Below are 21,373 nucleotides of genomic sequence, written 5' to 3' on the forward strand. Positions count from 1 at the left end.
GTCAGTTTAAAAGGAGATTCTAAAGAATGATGGCTAATAATTAAGGCTTCCAGTTTGTCCTGATCCCCTGACCAAATGATCAGGAGATCATCAATGTACCTTGTGTACAACATTAAATGATCTTTAGCAAGTACATTATCAGTGAACAATCTTTGTTCAACGTCGAACATATAGGAATTGGCAAGCGATGGGGCCACTGAGGACCCCAACGCACACCCCTTAATTGCAAATAAAATTTGCCATTAAACATAAAATTATTTATTTTCAACACTAGCTCCAGTAATTGCAAATAAAAAAGGAAATTGGAGGACCAGTCTATAGACTATTGTTGGAAATTAATTTTTTAACCGCGTCCAGCCCGGCCTGGTGCAGAATAATCGTGTATAGACTGGACACGTCAATGGTACCCAATATACAATCGGGTGGAATTTCTGTAATGGCTAGCAGCTTCAACAATAATGCATTGGTGTCTTTAAGGTCCGTCTAGGCCTCAGGTGACTTCATCTTCAGCCACCGGGGATGCCGTGCCGTGAGCACCAACGGGATATTCTGCAGGTATTTATTTCACTTTACACTTTGTATTCGTTTGATTCCATTGTTACACCTGGATAAAGAGGTCACAGGACCTTGAAACGTTGGTTGAAATATACCTGATGTTGGTTATTATTTTTGCGAGTGCCACACATCCATATCAAGACGGGTGCCAGACAGGATCCCAACAGTCGGGATCCCGACAGGCATTTACCCAAGGTCAGGATCCCGACTGTCAAAACACCGACAGCCGGGTTCCCGACGGCCATATGCTATTTTCCCTTGTAGGGGTCCATGACCCCCATAGAGGGAGAATAGAACAGGTGGCGAGCGCAGCCAGCCTGCAAGGGGCTTAGTTGCGCTCACCATGCTGTCTGAGTCCGGACAGTCTGGATCCCAACATCGAGCTAATGACTATCGGGATTGAGACTGTCGGACGGGCACCGACTAATTCTATTTACCACTGTATCACTCACCTGCTTGGAGTGCCACCCCCTGCAGTTATATATATATACCACATGAAAAGCCTGTGTTTGTTCCTCTGCACCTTACTCTGTAGGACTGCACAGTCCTAGTGCTGCCTCCATGGGCCTGAGCTCCACCAATCAGAGCTCAGCACAAACCTCTCAGCCTCTGACCTCTTATGTAAAGTGTCATAGGACTTAGTCAGCTCCCAGTAATGCAGTGTACACTTGTGCAATCAGTGTGCCTTGGCTCCCGATGCTCCGCACCATTAATCATTGTCACATGGGCAGATAGGTGAAGCTGCAGCAGTACCCCACTTCCATGCACATAACCTTTAGCTAAAAATACATGCCAACCACAGGGGGGCCCTAGCTAGAGGGGGGCCCAGGGGTACTGACCCCTTTTGCCCCTGCTTTAATCTGGCCCTGCCTCCGAGTTCACCCTCTGAGTCCCAATCAGAAATAGCAGCACATGCACTCTTCCTAGCAGCCAATTGTCCCTAATTTCCTGGATCTGTTCCGGAGTCCTGGATTAGTCCCTGGACATATATTCCTGTATTTCATTACTGCACAATAAATGATTTGGTTTCTGCTTGTGTGATTCCATTATCTCTGTCTGTGTAATGGGCAGTACGTGGACTATACAATGTCCGGGAACAGGACAGGAGGGTGACACTGCTGGTAGAGAGATAGCAAGCAAGACAGGTCCATGGCTATTTCAAGTCTCATGCCAGTTCGCTGTCCGGCAGTCAATCAGGAGTGGCAGTGATGACTCCTGATTGGCTGCCAGTCCCTGAGCTGCTGTGAAGTTTTAAATAGGGTGGACCTGCTATGATGTCTGGTACAGACAGGGTGTGCAGCAACGCTCTCCACCCATCTGCCTGCCGCTGTCTGGCACCACTGTTAAACTCCCTGTGAGGATACCGGGTGACCTGGGTACCCTGGGGTTCAGGGCAGTGGCGTAACTATAGTCCGGCAGCCCCCGCGGTGGTGGGGAGGCGCTAAGAAGGTGTGGACGCCGGGGGGGTCTGCGGGACTATAGTTACCTTCTGTCGAGTCCCAGGTCCCGACTCCTGCCCTCCCCCTACTTACCCCATTGCCGCCAGCGCCGCTGCCTCTAACCCGGACACGCAGATCTGTCGGGTCCCCGGCTCTGGCTGCAGTGCTAATATAATAAGTGACACTTGGAAAATGGCTGCCCCTATACAACAGACCATTTTTAAGGTTTCTAGAGGAGGCCGCCGCCTCCTCTAGCATCCTCAAAACCTGTCTGCATTATGGGGGCAGCCAGGGCCGGCCTTAGGCATAGGCACACTAGGCAATTGCCTAGGGCATTTGGAATTCCTAGGGGCATCAGCAGCTTCTGCTGATTAAAATGATATGCAGCATGCCTATATTCTGTGTGAGTGAGGCTGTATCTGCATATGAAATAGTGTATTCATGGAAATCACTGTAACATAGCATTCCGTATGCCGGTACAGCCACAGTCATACACAGAATATAGGCATGCCGCATATCATTTTAATCATCGGAAGCTCCTTGTGCGTGCTGGTCATAACAATGCAATTAAGACGAATTTTCAGCAAAAAAGGCACCCAATGTTAGCAGAAGGGCCAGGAGCTGCATGGCCTATTGAGACAAGATGTATGAGGAAACATCTGAATCCAAGCAGAGGCAGAGGTCACAGTATTAGCGGCTGTGCGAGTGCGGTCTGCGGGTGGGTTGGTTGTGCAATAGTGTTCGGCATATGTGTAAGGGGCATTATGTGTGTCATGTATAAATGCATTAATAATGTGCGACATATGTGTAACAAGCATTATGTGTGTCATGTGTATAAGGGCATTAATAATGTGCGACATGTGTAACAGGCATTATGTGTGTCATGTGTATAAGGGCATTAATAATGTGCAACATATGTGTAATGGGCATTTTGTGTGTCATGTGTATAAGGGCATTAATAATGTGAAACATATGTGTAAGGGGCATTATGTGTGTCATGTGTATGAAGGGCATTAATAAAGGTTGGCATAATGTGTAAAGGGCATTACGGTTATAAGGACATAAATAATGTGTGTCATGTGTAAGGGGCATTACTGTGTGGTATTATCAGGGGTGCCGAGAGAAAGGGGTAGGGGGTACAAATTACCCAGGCCAAAGCCTGATGGGAGGGCCCAGTGGGGGCCCTGGGCCCCCTCCCCTTAAGTGACAGCAGCAGCTGCAGCTCTTCTCCTCTGCCCAGCACACACTGCTTTGTGCTGGGTTGCAGTGTGGCCATGGAGGTGGTTAAAATACAATATTTTCTCAGGATTTTTTTCTAAGGGTATAATTTGATGAGTAATGTATATAAGGTAAAGTGGTACTACAATGTGATGTAACATGAATAAGGGACACTCTCACATGATATAATGTGAATAAAGTTGCACTACTGTGTGGCATAATTTGAATTTGGGGTAAAATTGTGTGGCCATGCCCCTTCCCAGCAAGAACGCACCCCTATTTGGGCTGCGCACCAAATGTGTGCACTGTTTCTATTTAAAATATTGCGGGTAGGAGCAACAAAATGATGACTGCTATGATGAGGGTTGATGGTGCTGGGAAAGGGGAGCAGTGTCAGAGGCGGAACTAGTGGAGGTGCTAGGGGGCACCAGCCAAAATCTTGCCTAGGGCATCATTTAGGCTAGGGCCGGCTCTGGGGGCAGCCATTTTCCGAGTGTCACTTATTATATTAGCACTGCAGCCGGAGCTGGGGACCCGACAGATCTGCGTGTCCGGGTTAGAGGCAGCGGCGCCGGTGGCAACGGGGTAAGGAAGGTGTTCATTTTTCTGGGGTGGGGGGTGGAGTGTTAAGTTATGCGGTGGGGCGCCCAAAATTCTCGGTAGGGGCGCTGGATATGTAGTTATGCCACTGGTTCAGGGATCACACAGCAGAGCGGGTAACAATGAAAACAGCTTGTACTTTATTCAGGGGGACCAAGAAATCCAGTAACCAGCAGCAGATACTAACAAGGTCCACTCACAGATCAGCAAAGTCTCATCAAGCTGCTATACAATGTATCGGTGTATCTCCTACAGTCCTGAGCAGCACTGATACAATGTATCTCCTACAGTCCTGAGCAGCACTGATACAATGTATCAGTGTATCTCCTACAGTCCTGAGCAGTACTGATACAATGTATCGGTGTATCTCCTACAGTCCTGAGCAGCACTGACAGCTGTAGCAGAGCACACAGAATGGCTAGTCACTGATTACACAGAGAGGAGACGGCACCCCAACCTCCAGTGACTATGGGCCGCATTTATCAAGTAAATCAAATATTAAGTATCCCCCAAATGTATTAAAGGGGGACCGCAGCAGAAATCTCCGATCCCTGCTGCGATCCTCCCTGCAGCGCCGCCGGCCGCATCCCCCATAGGTTTTCTATGGGGGATGCAAAGCTGCCGATGTATCAACATCGGGCAGCCCGGCATCGCACTCCTGGGCTATCGCCATTCTGGTATGGCGATGGCCCATTGTAGCCTATGGCTACACATCACACTGCCCGAGCGGCAGTGTGGTCACAGGGGTCGCGAGGGGGTCAGCGCATAACCGCGCATGCGCAGATCCCCCGGCTTCCGGGTCAGGGCTTCACAGGGACGGGTTCCTTTCGGAGCCCTGTCCCTGTGCCCTTACATTAATAAATCCCGGTGGTATTGCACGATACCGCAATGCGATGTCCGGAGATGTCACTGCGCCGGCATCGCTATGTAATGATAAATGCACTCCTATAGCTGTGCACCTCACCTCACACAGTCACCTCTTCTTCCACTTCCTCTCTCCCACAATCCACCTTTGCTGGTTCTTTCCATCTTCTCCTTTCGGATTGGTGGACCATGCTGTCAATCTTTACAAAGGGGAAGGAGGAAGGCTTTTCTAAAAGGAACACTTCGTTACTGTCTGCTTTTGAAAGGCTTCCTGTTTGTGAACTCTGCAGACTGAGGGCTTTAATTTAAGAATACAAAATTTGGGCCATAGGGTAACTCATTTCTAAAATGCAGGCAGGCCCTATCCTGTGCCTCCTCACACTCCCTCTTGGTAAAGAGTATTTCAATCCCCTGCATCATCGAGCCTGAAGGCCCTGGCATTGTGTAAAAAAATCTTAGCAATTAACATGTAGTTAATCTGCACTTATGTGGCATAATATGTAATAGTCATAACAGTGTGTGGTATATGTAATTGGCAACATGTTGTGTTGCATAATGTGTAATGGGCATCACTGTGTGTGGCATAATGTCAGAATCAGCTTTATTGGCCAGTCAAAGTGATTGATACCCATTCCTGATCCAGTGAGATGCATAACAGACAGGCTTCACTGATAAGAGATCTGCACTGGAGGAGGGAGACAATCTCTGACCTCTCTTCTGGACCATGGTTTATGAGGGGTCTCAGATCTTATCTGACAATTTAACTTCAGAGGATTTCTACAGATGGTCACTCTGAGGGAATACAGACCCAACCTCCCTGGGTCCCCAATAGTTCACCAGTACACAAGAAATACATTGATTTCACACATAATAATAACAGAAGACCATAGGCGTGCGCAGCCCATTTTTTTAGGGGGTGCACCATTGGAGGGACGTGTTCATCACGCCTAATGGGCATGTCCATCAAAGCCTACTGGTGACTTATTTATGTATATGGACTTCAGAATAAATCATTCCCATCACACACATCAGAAACAGGGACAGTGCAAAAATGTACACTGTAATGGCCAGCACAGTGACCAATATTCGCTTTTAGTGACCCATAGTCACATTAAACAGTGTGTAGTGACTAATATATGTATTATATGTATACGGTAGATGTACCTTGGGGGATATAGACGCAGGGAACATATTTTCACTGAGCTGCGCAGTGCCTAGGCAGTTATCAGCCGCACCACTGGACCCCCGGGTGGGTAACAATATATGCAGGGACAGTACAGTTATCACACAGGGAACACATACCCGCCGAGCTGCACAGCGCCTAGGCAGCCAAAGAAAAAAATTCTTATCCACGGCGCCACTGGTTGCTGCAACAGCCAGGTAGGCAACAGCACAGTTATACAGGGAACAAATACCCGCCGAGCTGTACAGTGCCAAGGCAGCCATCAACGGCACCACTGGTCACCGCATCAGCCTGGCAGGTAACAATACAGCAGGGACAGTACAGTTTTCAGTTATTCATGGGCGGTGTTCCGCTTGCTAAGCAGCAAAAGATTGCTGCTTAATGAGTGATCCTGAATCAGGCCCCCTGTTCCCCTCACTTCATTCTCACACACAGCCCACTCCCTCACAATAAATGTCAAACTCCCCAGTCTCTGCAGTGCACACATTACCTTCAGGCTTCAGCCAGGTGCCAGCTTGTGAGCCTAACACAGAACAGTAGGCAGGGCCACTGCAGTGCAGCTGCACTAGTCCACCCGGGCACAGGAAAAGGCAGGGGGCGTGGTCTAATAACGGACCCCCCATGGCCACACCCCTTTTGAAAACTCGACTCGTGCTGGGTCTGACTGCTGAAGGAGCCCAGCGCAGGTACTGCTAGCCGGCCGGGGGAGGGGGCACTGCCGCTGCCATTCATTAAGAGGTGCTGTAATTGTGCGGGGGTGCCATTAGGAGGTGCCTGTGCACCCCCGGCACCCCCTGTGCGCACGCCTATGCAGAAGACATGATTTCATGAACAGACTACATGAAATGCCTTCTTCTGACACATTATAATTGGAGGCATGATTTATTCAATCCATCACCTGATCGGATCCTGACAGTCATATCCGTCATATTAGTCAGATCCGCTATATCAGTCATATTTATCATATCAGTCAAATCTATCATATCAGTCACATCTGTCATATCCGTCATATCCGTCATATCCGTTATATCCATCAAATCAGTCATATCCGTCATATCCATCATATCTATCATATCCGTCATATCCGTCATATCAGTCAAATCCGTCATATCAGTCATATCTGTCATATCTGTCATATCTGTCAGATCCGTAATACAGTATCAGTCAGATCAGTCATATCAGTCATATCCGTCATATCCGTCATATCAGTCACATCTGTCATATCCGTCATATCCGTCATATCCGTCATATCCATCAAATCAGTCATATCCGTCATATCCGTCATATCAGTCATATCCATCATATCTGTCATATCCGTCATATCAGTCAAATCCGTCATATCAGTCATATCTGTCATATCTGTCAGATCCGTCATACAGTATCAGTCATATCAGTCACATCAGTCAGATCCGTAATATGAGTCATATCAGTCAGATCTGTCATATAAGTCAGTGTAAAAATTTTTTTTTCAAAAAGCCAATGTGGGGTCCCTCTCGCCGGCAATTACTAGCCTCGGGCTCAAAGAGCTGGCACTGGTTTTAAAAATTCAGGGGAAAAAACAACTAGGGGTTCCCTGACATTTTTAAAACCAGTACCATGCTCAAGGGCCCGGTCCTGATGCTCTAAAATATGCGGGACAAAATTAATAGGTATCCCCCATATTTTGAGAACCAGCACTGGGCCCAACAAGCCAGCAGGGTAATGGAACAGCTGGGGGACACTTATTATATAAGGTCATCCTGGGCAGGGACCGGGATACGGTTGTATTGTCTACCCGACAATAGAACCCTGTCACCCTAGTTGCCTGTCGATCCAACGGTGTCGACCTAATGACTGTCGACCTAAGTCAGGTTGACAATACGATCCACACCCCAGGTACCCTGAGGGTGTGGGGACCTCCCTAATAAAAGGTCCCCCCCTCAAGAATAAGCCCTGCCTGGGCTGCAGCCTAAAATAGTGTAAAAAATAAATTTAACTATTGCACATTGTTGTGGAACTACAAGTCCCAGCAAGTCTGCACTGCATGCAGGGACTTGGAGAACCACAAGTCCCGGAATGCGGGGACAAACACACAGGAAAAGTACAACTTAAATACACCTAGAGCCCATACATACTTATACTTACTTATCTTGACCAAAAGAATCGGTCCCATTCTCATAGGCAAACACAGGGGGGTTTCTGGTTGCACAGAAACCCCCTCCTCTTGGCAAGTGCCTTAAATTGTGACAATAATAGCACTGGTATATAATATGATCAATAGAGCTGCCACCACATCATGCAGTGTAAGGGACAAAGCGTAGCTGCTGCACATGCCCAGTGTCGCGGACCCACCGGTCGCTCCTCCAGATATGCCAACCTGAGCATCTCCGGCCGTGACTGGGGTTCACTTTGGACACACAAGTCCCCTTTATGAGGTACGCCACCACCAATGCAAGTTCAAGAAACGGACACTTGCATACGTCCGGATACCCAACACAATATATAAAAAAGGGTGTAACATTGACCGCTCTCCTTTAGCTTAAGTCTTTAGAACACAAAATCAGAACTGGAAATATGTATTATTTATTCCAAGAAATACTACAGAGCTTTAGTGATAAAAATGGTTACAAAGATTTTAAAAGTGCACATAAAAGAATACAACTCAAACAAAATAAAAAGGAATTAAAAAGACAGAACTGTATCTTACACCCAAGTACTGATTCTGTAGTGGGGGGGGCTCCACATGAAATATCCGGTCGCTTTTAGCTAGCTTGCTGTTCCCCCAAGAAGTACCAATTTGCTGTAGGGAAAGAGTGTGGTTATATCTGCTGACTCCCTCATCCCTCCCACCCTTGGGATTTTGACCATTTCCCTGCTGGACACTAGTGAATGTCCCTAGATAATTGATCTTCTACATGAAGAATTAGTCTGATGTTTTCAGAGTGATTTGTACCCATTCCTTATCCAGTGGGATGCAACAGACAGTCCCAAAGTCTTATAAGCAATCTTTAGAGGAGGGGGGGGGGGGGTGGAGCACCTTTGACCTGTTGTCTGGACACTATTGATCTAACCCCCAATCTGAATTATGAGGGGTCTCTGAACCTAACTTCAGAGAACTATCCAGATGGTCACATTAAGTTTACATGCATAATACAAGACAAGCCCTGATCTCACACATAATAATAGTAGAAGACATGATTTCATAAACAATACCAGAAATACATCCATCTCACACATAATAATAACAGGAGGCATGCTTCATTCAATCCATCACTTGATCGGATCGTGACACCCAGTGTCCCAGCTTCTTCTACCACATTTACTGTACGTGTGGATCTGAGCCCTCAAACATCGCAATGGACCAGACAAAGAGCAGCTGCCAGGAGGAAGAGACAGGGCTTACCATGAAGTGGGAGAATGTGAGTTCAGAAAGTGCAGTACTGGTTCTATTATATCTGTGTATTTATTTATTATGATATGTTTAACCTTTTCCTGACCACTTATCTTATTTAAATGTGTGAAACAGCCTGTACTATAGACAATCTGTACTGTTACATATTATTACTGTATTCCATACAGTATCCAGTGTATATAAAGTCTAATTTTGGGCTGTTACCGCTCCCCCAGCCTCCTGTACTTACTCTAATGCCCTGCAGAGTGGGAGACTTTGGATTACATTTAGAAACCCCGCTAACAATCTTGCGTTTGCCACTGCTTCTCCTGCGGAAGGAAATTATACTCACCAGCTCATCTGTTGTGGATCGGTCCAAGTAGGCATTCCGGGGCAGGTAAAAATCAAAGGGCTGACCCGAACCAGGAGACAGGGTGGATATCTGATGTCATGTGATATCAGCTGCCCACCCCTGGCAGGCATTGGCCTGTCTGCGTACCAATGCACATGCCCAGCACCGATGAACATGCCCAGCAATTTCATGGGGATGCCCATAATAAGCTAAACGTTCCAATGGCCCAGTGCCACCATTGCCCCCGTCCCTCCCTCCCCTCTGCGAACTTCCTGGTGACTGAGTGATCACACTGTACTGTGACCTGCTGGTACATATGACCTGTGACCTGTGTGTGTGGGGGGTCACTGGGTGACCTCTCCTCACACTGTACTGTGACCTGCTGGTACATATGACCTGTGACCTGTGTGGGGGGGGGGTCACTGGGTGACCCCTCCTCACACTGTACTGTGACCGGACCTGGCTTCACCTTATTACAGTGTGGTTCCCAATGGTAACGCTATAGACCTGCTGGTACATATGACCTGCAACCTGTGGGGGGGGGGGGTCACTGGGTGACCTCTCCTCACACTGTACTGGACTTGGCTTCACCTAATTACAGTGTTGTTCCCAATGGTAACACTATAGACCTGCTGGTACATATGACCTGTGAGCTGTGGGGGGGTTACTGGGTGACCCCTCCTCACACTGTACTGTGACCAGACCTGGCTGTTATTCACCGTATTACAGTGTTGTTCCCAATGGTAACGATAAAGACCTGCTGGTACATATTACCAGTGACCTGTGGGGGCGTTACTGAGTGACCCCTCCTCACACTGTACTGTGACCAGACCTGGCTGTTATTTACCTTATTACAGTGTTGTTCCCAATGGTAACGCTATAGACCTGCTGGTACATATGATCAGTGAGCTGTGGGGGGTTACTGGGTGACCCCTCCTCACACTGTACTGTGACCAGACCTGGCTGTTATTCACCTTATTACAGTGTTGTTCCCAATGGTAATGCTATAGACCTGCTGGTACATATAACCAGTGAGCTGTGGGGGGGTTACTGGGTGACCCCTCCTCACACTGTACTGTGACCGGACCCGGCTGTTATTAACCTTATTACAGTGTAGTTCCCAATGGTAACGCTATAGACCTGCTGGTACATATGATCAGTGAGCTGTGGGGGGGGGGGGGGGTTACTGGGTGACCCCTCCTCACACTGTACTGTGACTGGACCTGGTTGTTATTCACCTTATTACAGTGTTGTTCCCAATGGTAACGCTATAGACCTGCTGGTACATATGATCAGTGAGCTGTGGGGGGTTACTGGGTGACCCCTCCTCACACTGTACTGTGACCGGACCCAGCTGTTATTCACCTTATTACAGTGTTGTTCCCAATGGTAACGCTATAGACCTGCTGGTACATATGACCAGTGAGCTGTGGGGGGTTACTGGGTGACCCCTCCTCACACTGTACTGTGACCGGACCCAGCTGTTATTCACCTTATTACAGTGTTGTTCCCAATGGTAACGCTATAGACCTGCTGGTACATATGACCTGTGAGCTGTGGGGGGTTACTGGGTGACCCCTCCTCACACTGTACTGTGACCGGACCCGGCTGTTAATAGTTTGCTAACCTGCATCATCTTATTCTGTCCTGACTGTATTTCAGCAAATAGACACCAGCAGTCTCACTGGAGAGACACACAATACTATTGGGGTGACATCACAGTGACATGTAAGTAATACTGGGGGGGCTGTACTGGTGAGGGGAGGGGGTGTTTTTCTTTGGTTTTCTTAGTTTTTATTTCTCTTTGTTTCTGTTCCCTTTCTTCAATCTTAGGGTTGCCTACTTTTGAACAACGATTTCAGGGAGAAAAGTAAAAGCCAGAGGGCAGCCCTTGCGTCGCACGGGGGAGGGCCTTGCGTCACACGGGGGTGGGCCTTGCGTCGCACGGGGGAGGGCCTTGCGTCGCACGGGGGAGGGCCTTGCGTCACACGGGGGTGGGCCTTGCGTCACACGGGGGCAGACTACATGGTGTGGACTGGACCTGAGTGCAATGCTCTGCAGATAGCATACATGGAGAGGAGGCCTCAGAGGTTTTACACATCAGGCAGGCATTCCCCAAACCCTGCAGCAGCACAGGGCACCCATGGGCATGGCATATAAGGGGACATATAGTGCTAAATACTATGGTAGGAGATAGAGGGAAACTGGGAGTGGATGAGGTTATGCCAGTAGCACTGTGCCTTCCCCACCACAGCTGCCAGGCCCCTTACCTATGTACTAGGTGTAATAATACAGCAGAGCTTGTGGACACATTACATTACATACATTAGGGCTTACTCCCCTCTGGCCTCAGCCATTACCTGTCGCCGGACACTGGCTGGTGTGGTGGGGGACACAGTCCCTGGTGATGTGGCCACTCCAGGGCCGTCTTTCCCATTGGGCTGAATGGGCAGTTGCCCAGGGGCCCAAGGATTGTAGGGGCCCAGCCCACTGGGGAAGACGGCACTGCTCTGGGGAATGGCGGTGGGCGGCTGGGATGCTGTCAGCGGCGACTCAGCGGTGGTGGCGGTGATCCAGGCAGCGGGGGGCTGGGATCTTGATGTAGCAATCTGGGCGGCATATGTCGGGGATGCTCCGGGCAGCAGCTGTCAGCGTTGTCCATACAGGCAGTGGTGACTCAGACCTTGCTGTAGCGCTATTTGCCGCCGGGCGGGAAGCGCTGCTGATTCTGAAAATCAGATGCCGCTGACAGCTGCTGCCCGGATCCCCGCCACACAACTCCCAGCCCTCCTCTGCTGCTGCACATAGGTGGGTGGAGGGGGGCCCTAAAAATTATTTTGCCCAGGGGCCCAGTAGATTGTTAAGACGGCCCTGGGCCACTCCAGCAAGTCGATGCCCAGCACAGAACTACATTTCCCAGCATGCATAAATCTGCTGCTGAGCTCTCAATATGCCGGCAGCGGGCAGCACAGGAAATAGAGGACTCCAAGTCCCGGCAACCACTGCGCAAAGCACCTATTACACTTCATGTAGCTGGAGGTTCTGGTAGGCCAGCAGGGGGCGCAGAGTCATCCCGTCGGTGGCAGCGTTGCTGCTACCTAGTAAGTAGTACACATGCAATAGCGGCAGCTGCGGGGGAAAGGGGCCCTCTTCCGGGAGTCCGTGAGATGTCCCACAATTCCGGGAGAGTCAGCAACCCTGCACTATCTTAGCGCTCACCCGTAACCTTTGTTTACCATGTTTAAAGATGGCTGTGCTTCACTTGTACACAATGTGACACGCATATCTTAACCCCTTCAGTGGCAGTCCTGGAAATTTCCGGCCCAAGCTGCGGTTCCGCAGCGGGCAGCTAATGTAGAGTATCAATAAGAAGAAAGGGAACAGAAACAAAGAGAAATAAAAACAAAGAATACCAAAGAATAACCAGCATAAAGATCAAAGCAGCTGAAAAGAAAAATTACGAGGTTAAGGTCATTTTTACACTCTTAATAGAAGTCAGTGAACCTGCAGCATCTCTGCCTATGATAGGAGGCTCCGGGTCCGGCGGGAGGCGCTTGTGTGTGCGAGTGTTAAGGCCCCCATACACTATGCGATTTTGGTCCGATTTCATCCGATTTTGGCACTTTGTGCCGATAACTGGGTGAAATCGGCCCAAAATCGCAGGACTGTGACATCTGATCCGATCTGATGCGCGGTCCCATGCGCATCGGATCGGATCAGGGAGGTCGGACGGTCAGTACATACGATCACGTCCGACCTCCCTGTTAGCTGGCGGTGAGTGCTGACCTGGGGGCGGTGTGGTCAGCAGCAGGGCTCATCAGGGGGACGCCGGAGCGGGCAGCGGGTCCTGACGCTGTAACTAGCCGGCGGCGCCTGTGTGTGATGATCTGGCCGGGCGCTGTGATCATTCACATATATCATTCAGCAGCGCTGCGGGACGGACGGGGCCGGGCAGTGGCGGGTATTATATTTTTAAAACACCTGTCAAATGACTAGCCGTTCTCTGATTGGCTGAGAGCTCTCAGCCAATCAGAGAACGGCTAGTCATTTGACAGGTGTTTTAAAAAATATAATACCCGCCACTGCCCTGTGCCCGGCCCCGTCCGTCCCGCAGCGCTGCTGAATGATATATGTGAATGATCACAGCGCCCGGCCAGATCATCACACACAGGCGCCGCCGGCTAGTTACAGCGTCAGGACCCGCTGCCCGCTCCGGCGTCCCCCTGATAAACCCTGCTGCTGACCACACCTCCCCCAGGTCAGCACTCAGTACCCCCGCTGCCCGCCCCACTGCTGCCCCTGATCACCACCGGCCCCCATGCCCCTCACCGCCCGCTGCAGCTCCCCGTACATGTGATAAATTGCAAGCGATTTATCACATGTAAAATTTGGCTCATCAAGTGCCAAATTGTATGTGAGCCTCCCGGGGAGCTGCCGGGCGGCTCACAGGAGTATTGGGTCCGACTTGTCCTAAGGACAAGTCGGCCTAATGTATGGGGCCTTTAGAGAGCCGCTTCTCTCCTCGGTCCTGCCGGCGCCTGCTGATAGGTGACGTCACTGCTCTGCGGCTTGGAGGAACAGGCCGCCTGCCGCCACCTTTACACATGGGCGCTTAACCCTGCATATGCTGCGGCGGCGGCGCAGGACAAAGGCGCGGGCAGCAGGGAGAGAGATGGAGGCTCTCTCAAACACCCGAATTCCGGGATTGAAAAAGCCTCCTTGAGGCTTGCCACCAGATCCGGGAGAATCCCGGAAATCCGGGAGAGGTGGCAACCCTAGGCCCCAGGGATGGTAGCCTACCCCCATATCCCTGCTGTGACTCCTGGTCTGCACGCCAATATGTAGGTGCTGTGTATCCAATATGGGGGTGCTGTACAACCGGTATGGGGGTGCTGTATATCTGGTATGGGGGGTGCTGTATATCTGGTATGGAGGGTGCTGTATATCTGGTATGGGGGGTGCTGTATATCCGGTATGGGGGGTGCTGTATATCCGGTATGTGGGTGCTGTATATCCGGTATGGGGGTGCTGTATATCCGGTATTGGGGTGCTGTACAACCGGTATGTGGGTGCTGTATATCTGGTATGAGGGTGCTGTATATCCGGTATGGGGGGTGCTGTATATCTGGTATGGGGGTGCTGTATATCCGGTATGGGGGTGCTGTATATCTGGTATGTGGGTGCTGTATATCCGGTATGTGGGTGCTGTATATCCGGTATGTGGGTGCAGGATATCTGGTATGGGGGTCCTGTATATCTGGTATGTAGGTGCTGTATATCCGGTATAGGGGAGCTGTATATCCGGTATAGGGGAGCTGTATATCCGGTATGGGGGTGCTGTATATCCGGTATGGGGGTGCTGTATATCCGGTATGGGGGTGCTGTACAACCGGTATGGGGGTGCTGTATATCTGGTATGTGGGTGCTGTATATCCGGTATGTGGGTGCTGTATATCCAGTATGTGGGTGCAGGATATCTGGTATGGGGGTCCTGTATATCTGGTATGTAGGTGCTGTATATCTGGTATAGGGGAGCTGTATATCCGGTATGGGGGTGCTGTATATCTGGTATGGGGATGCTGTATAACCAGATAAGGGTGCTTTCTCTCTGATATGAGGGTCCTGTATATCCGGTATGGGGGTGCTGTATATCCGGTATGGGGGTGCTGTATATCCGGTATGTAGGTGCTGTATATCCGGTATGGGGGTGCTGTATATCCGGTATGTAGGTGTTGTATATCTGGTATGTGGGTGCTGTATATCCGGTATGGGGATGCTGTATAACAAGATAAGGGTGCTGTATATCCGGTATGGGGGTGCTGTATAACCGGTATAGGGGTGCTGTATAACCGGTATAGGGGTGCTTTCTCCCTGATATGTGGGTGCTGTATAACCGGTATAGGGGTGCTTACTCTCTGATATGGGGGTGCTGTATATACGGTATGGGGGTGCTGTATATTTGATATGGGGGTGCTGTATAACCGGTATAGGAGTGCTTTCTCTCTGATATGTGGGTGCTGTATAACCGGTATAGGGGTGCTTTCTCTCTGATATGGGGGTGCTGTATATACGGTATGGGGGTGCTGTATATCTGATATGGGGGTGCTGTATAACCGGTATAGGAGTGCTTTCTCTCTGATATGTGGGTGCTGTATAACCGGTATAGGGGTGCTTTCTCTCTGATATGGGGGTGCTGTATATACGGTATGGGGGTGCTGTATATCTGATATGGGGGTGCTGTATAACCGGTATAGGGGTGCTTTCTCTCTGATATGTGGGTGCTGTATAACCGGTATAGGGGTGCTTTCTCTCTGATATGGGGGTGCTGTATAACCGGTATAGGGGTGCATTCTCTCTGATATGTGGGTGCTGTATAACCGGTATAGGGGTGCTTTCTCTCTGATATGGGGGTGCTGTATAACCGGTATGGGGGTGCTGTATATCTGATATGGGGGTGCTGTATAACCGGTATAGGGGTGCTTTCTCTCTGATATGGGGGTGCTGTTTATCCTGTATGTGGGCGCTGTATGTCCGGGAACAGCCAGATGAGGTGACTCACGGTGTTAGTATTGGCCGCTTGTGACATTTTATTCTATAAATTCTTTCCATTGTGTAATGTATGAGATTCCCATAATGGGGGAAATTTACTAATATGAAAAACCTAGTTTTTCGTATTAGTATTTTCCCTACGACTGCATACGACTGTTTCAGTCGTATGCAAAGTCGTGTTCCGGAGGGGGATTTACAAAGCAGTCATATACTGATGTCGTAGGAATTCGTATTAGCAGCCGTAAATACGGCCGCTAATACGAATTATTTCTAGCAGTCTGCACGGATCAGTCAGATCCTTGCAGGCTGCATGGTGTAAAAAAAAATTAAATAAATAAATAAAAAAAAAAACGGCGTGGGGTCCCCCCCACAGCCGAAACCAGCACCAGGCTGACAGAGCCTGGAGCCCAGAGGCGGATTGGCCCACCGGGAAACCGGTGCAATTTCCCGGGCAATTTCCCGGTGGGCCGCCCGATTTCTGGCACTGTGGGGGCATATGTGGCAGTGTGGGGACATATTTGGTAGTCTGGCACTGTGGGGGCATATGTGTGGCACTGTGGGGGCATACCTAGCACTGTGGGGGCATATCTGGCACTGTGTGGGCATTTTAGTAATGGGCATCAGTTGTGTGGCATTATGGTGTGGGGCATAATGTGTAATGGGCATGTAGTATACTTATGTAATGGTTGTGTGGGACGTATAATAGGCATTCCGACCTCTCCTGATTGGCCGCTAGGCGGCTAGGCGCCTCCTGATTGGCCAGAATTCATTCTGAGCCCAGACGGCGAAGAGAGAGGATCTCTCCGGCTCTGAAAGCCGGGGAGCGTCGCGGAAGATGCCGGCAGCTGCTGACGACTTCCAGGATGTCGACAGATGAAGACAGAAGAAACAACATAAAGAAATAAGTCCTGGAAAAGAAGAGAGAAGACAGACCATCCATGGAGGACCTGGTGAGTAGGATTTCCTTCCACAGGTCCAACATGGATTATCCTCGGACAGGACGCCGACCCCGGAGCCGCCGACACAGGAGCCGCCAACACGGAGCCGCCGACCCCGGAGCCGCCTACACCAGAGCCAGCGACCTACCTACGGGATCAAGATAGGTAAGTATCAGTATGTGTGTTATGTGTGTATTAAACTTTTATTTTAAATGGGTGTCAGTGTGTTTTATTTCACTATTTTTTTTACTGTGGCACTACAAGTGCCAGCGGGCCCTTTAATGCCCAGCAGGCTGGGACTTGTGGTTCTCCAGCCACCGCCCAGGGGCATCGAGGACAGCACCAGGCTTCAGCCTGGTCAGGTAAGTCCTGGAGGGGGGGGGGACCCCTTTATTGGGGGGTCCCCACTCCCCCAGGGCCCCTGGCCAGGCTGACTGGTCGGTAGGGTTAATGCTTTGGCCGGGGGGACTTGCATAAAAAGTCTCCCCCCGGCTGTGGCATTACCCTGCTGGCTGGTTTTGCCTGGGGCTGGTTCTTAAAATACGGGGGACCCCTACTCATTTTGTCCCCCGTATTTTGGGAACCAGCCCCAGAGCAGGAGCCTGGGGCTGGTTGTTAAAAATCAGGGAACCCCTATTTGTCGGGTTCCCTGATTTTTAATTACCGGCTCCAGGCTCTGTCAGCCTGGTGCTGGTTTCGGCTGTGGGGGGGACCCCACGCCGTTTTTTTTTTTATTTATTTATTTTTTCTATTTTTTTTACACTGCAGCCTGCACGGATCTGACTGATCCGTGCAGGCTTAAAGCAAATAGAACAGGAAAATGGTGTTCTATTTTCCTGCCGTATTTGCGTGGGTGTTTTACACCACTAAGCAGCCGTATTATCAGTATGGCTGCTTAGTACATCAGGAACCACCATTCTTTTGAATGGTGATTTCTGTCGTATTCTATCGATGGTGTAGACATTCGTATTTGTAAATACAAATACGAATGTTCCATCTTTAGGACTACGAATTGTTGTATTTTTGGGATTGTAAATCCCGAAAATACAAATTCGTAAAAAAAAGGTGTATTTCTCCCTACGAATACACCTTTTTTCTACGAATCCATTTTGGTAAATGTCCCCCAATGTGTCTGTTTCTTAATGACGTGTGTTACTACAAGAAATCCGTTCGCCATATCCCTGAGCGGAGACCGCGTTACGTACCCAGTAGTGCCGCAGTCATGTCTGCAATTGCCGACATTCCCAGAACTTTACACCCTGTCGTCACTGCTACACTACAGTATATCATCTCTGTCAGTTTGCCCCCATACACACTTCCTACCCCTGGCTCTGTGTCCTATATACACACACACACACCCCTCTGTCAGTGTGTGTCCCCCACACCCCCCCCCTCTATCAGTTGGTCCCCCACACACACACACCCCCCTCTGTCAGTGTGTCCCCCACACCCCCCCCCCTATCAGTTGGTCCCCCACACACACACACCCCTCTGTCAGTGTGTCCCCCACCCCTTCCCTCTGTAAGTGTGTCCCCCATACCCCCCCAACAGTTACATCAGCAGGAATACTGACACAAGTGCTGACATCAGCAGGAATACTGACACAAGTGCTGACATCAGCAGGAATACTGACACCAGTGCTGACATCAGCAGGAATACTGACACAAGTGCTGACATCAGCAGGAATACTGACACCAGTGCTGACATCAGCAGGAATACTGACACAAGTGCTGACATCAGCAGGAATACTGACACCAGTGCTGACATCAGCAGGAATACTGATACCAGTGCTGACATCCATACTGACACGTCGCGCTAATACTGTACACAGAGCATCCATACTGACACGTCGCGCTAATACTGTACACAGAGCATCCATACTGACACGTCGCGCTAATACTGTACACAGAGCATCCATACTGACACGTCGCACTAATACTGTACACAGAGCATCCATACTGACACGTCGCGCTAATACTGTACACAGAGCATCCATACTGACACGTCGCACTAATACTGTACACAGAGCATCCATACTGACACGTCGCACTAATACTGAACACAGAGCAACCATGCTGACACGTCGCACTAATACTGTACACAGAGCATCTATACTGACACGTCGCGCTAATACTGTACACAGAGCATCCATACTGACACGTCGCACTAATACTGTACACAGAGCAACCATGCTGACACGTCGCGCTAATACTGTACACAGAGCATCCATGCTGACACGTCGCACTAATACTGTACACAGAGCATCCATACTGACACGTCGCACTAATACTGTACACAGAGCATCCATACTTACACGTCGCACTAATACTGTACACAGAGCATCCATACTGACACGTCGCACTAATACTGTACACAGAGCATCCATACTGACACGTCGCACTAATACTGTACACAGAGCATCCATACTGACACGTCGCACTAATACTGTACACAGAGCATCCATACTGACACGTCGCGCTAATACTGTACACAGAGCATCCATACTGACACGTCGCACTAATACTGTACACAGAGCATCCATACTGACACGTCGCACTAATACTGTACACAGAGCATCCATACTGACACGTCGCACTAATACTGTACACAGAGCATCCATACTGACACGTCGCACTAATACTGTACACAGAGCATCCATTCACAGCCTTTTTTTATTTATTTATTTTTTCTATTTTTTTTACACTGCAGCCTGCACGGATCTGACTGATCCGTGCAGGCTAAAACGCAAATACGACATGAAAATGGTGTTCTATTTTCCTGCCGTATTTGCGTGGGTGTTTCACACCACTAAGCAGCCGTATTGTCAGTACGGCTGCTTAGTACATCAGGAACCACCATTCTTTTGAATGGTGATTTCTGTCGTATTCTATCGATGGTGTAGACATTCGTATTTGTAAATACAAATACGAATGTTCCATCTTTAGGACTACGAATTGTTGTATTTTTGGGATTGTAAATCCCGAAAATACAAATTCGTAAAAAAAAGGTGTATTTCTCCCTACGAATACACCTTTTTTCTACGAATCCATTTTGGTAAATGTCCCCCAATGTGTCTGTTTCTTAATGACGTGTGTTACTACAAGAAATCCGTTCGCCATATCCCTGAGCGGAGACCGCGTTACGTACCCAGTAGTGCCGCAGTCATGTCTGCAATTGCCGACATTCCCAGAACTTTACACCCTGTCGTCACTGCTACACTACAGTATATCATCTCTGTCAGTTTGCCCCCATACACACTTCCTACCCCTGGCTCTGTGTCCTATACACACACACACACATCCTCTGTCAGTGTGTGTCCCCCACTCCCCCCCCCTCTATCAGTTGGTCCCCCACACACACACACCCCTCTGTCAGTGTGTCCCCCACCCCTTCCCTCTGTAAGTGTGTCCCCCATACCCCCCAACAGTTACATCAGCAGGAATACTGACACAAGTGCTGACATCAGCAGGAATACTGACACAAGTGCTGACATCAGCAGGAATACTGACACCAGTGCTGACATCAGCAGGAATACTGACACAAGTGCTGACATCAGCAGGAATACTGACACCAGTGCTGACATCAGCAGGAATACTGACACAAGTGCTGACATCAGCAGGAATACTGACACCAGTGCTGACATCAGCAGGAATACTGATACCAGTGCTGACATCAGCAGGAATTCTTTACAGTAATGTACTAACGTTTGGTGCAGGTCAAAGTACACCCTGCGGCCTCTGTACGATAGTGCGGGGTTAGCCGGTCGTCCTGACCCAGGCAGAACATTCTGTACACAACCTGCTGAATGGAGCTGACTGTGTCACTAATACTGTACACAGAGCATCCATGCTGACACGTCGCGCTAATACTGTACACAGAGCATCCATACTGACACGTCGCGCTAATACTGTACACAGAGCCTCCATACTGACACGTCACGCTAATACTGTACACAGAGCCTCCATACTGACACGTCGCGCTAATACTGTACACAGAGCATCCATACTGACACGTCGCGCTAATACTGTACACAGAGCATCCATACTGACACGTCGCGCTAATACTGTACACAGAGCATCCATACTGACACGTCGCGCTAATACTGTACACAGAGCATCCATACTGACACGTCGCGCTAATACTGTACACAGAGCATCCATGCTGACACGTCGCGCTAATACTGTACACAGAGCATCCATGCTGACACGTCGCGCTAATACTGTACACAGAGCATCCATGCTGACACGTCGCGCTAATACTGTACACAGAGCATCCATACTGACACGTCGCGCTAATACTGTACAC

At 49.4% G+C, this 21,373-nt stretch overlaps 1 protein-coding gene across 2 annotated transcripts in view; it reads left to right on the forward strand.

Annotated features, from left to right (window-relative positions):
- Positions 1–11,233: 11,233 nt before the first annotated feature.
- Positions 11,234–21,373, forward strand: part of LOC146005651 (alanine aminotransferase 2-like) — a 149,221-nt gene continuing 139,081 nt past the window's right edge. Inside the window, exon 1 of one of the 2 annotated variants that reach the window (XM_083145042.1) lies at positions 11,234–11,309. The gene's annotated coding sequence lies outside the window, so the exon portion shown is untranslated. The remainder of the gene's footprint in view (positions 11,310–21,373) is intronic. The other variant, XM_083145043.1, reaches the window with a different exon arrangement.

The sequence above is a fragment of the Crinia signifera genome, chromosome 5 (genome assembly GCF_055691185.1).
Source record: "Crinia signifera chromosome 5, ASM5569118v1, whole genome shotgun sequence".
Taxonomy (NCBI): domain Eukaryota; kingdom Metazoa; phylum Chordata; class Amphibia; order Anura; family Myobatrachidae; genus Crinia; species Crinia signifera.